A 370-nucleotide genomic window follows, 5' to 3' on the forward strand; every position below is an offset into this window, starting at 1 on the left:
CCAGCATGTCTCTCTGAGTAATTAAGCGAAGTAAACACATTGTAATTGATGGAAAATCCTTGTAAATGCATGTGGTAATACCAGTTTTAACAGTCAATTTGATGGAATTGTGACAGGTTATAGGCGGCCTTGGAATTTGCTTTTCTTTTACTGTAAGTGGAGGAATGGCACTGCCAAGAGCTACAGCATGTATTAAACATTTATAAAACATTTTTAACAACACAAATTGCTAGTAATAATATTTAGCTTCTTCCTAAGTACGCTGTCAGGAACTCCTAATGCTCACATCCTGCAATCATACCACAACATTTCTCCTGGAAACACTGTAATACTTTATAGAAAATTCTATACATTGAAATATCAAGATAAA

The sequence above is a fragment of the Lagopus leucura genome, unplaced genomic scaffold, assembly GCF_019238085.1.
Source record: "Lagopus leucura isolate 7727_CA_CO unplaced genomic scaffold, USGS_WTPT01 Super-Scaffold_100002, whole genome shotgun sequence".
Lineage (NCBI taxonomy): Eukaryota > Metazoa > Chordata > Aves > Galliformes > Phasianidae > Lagopus > Lagopus leucura.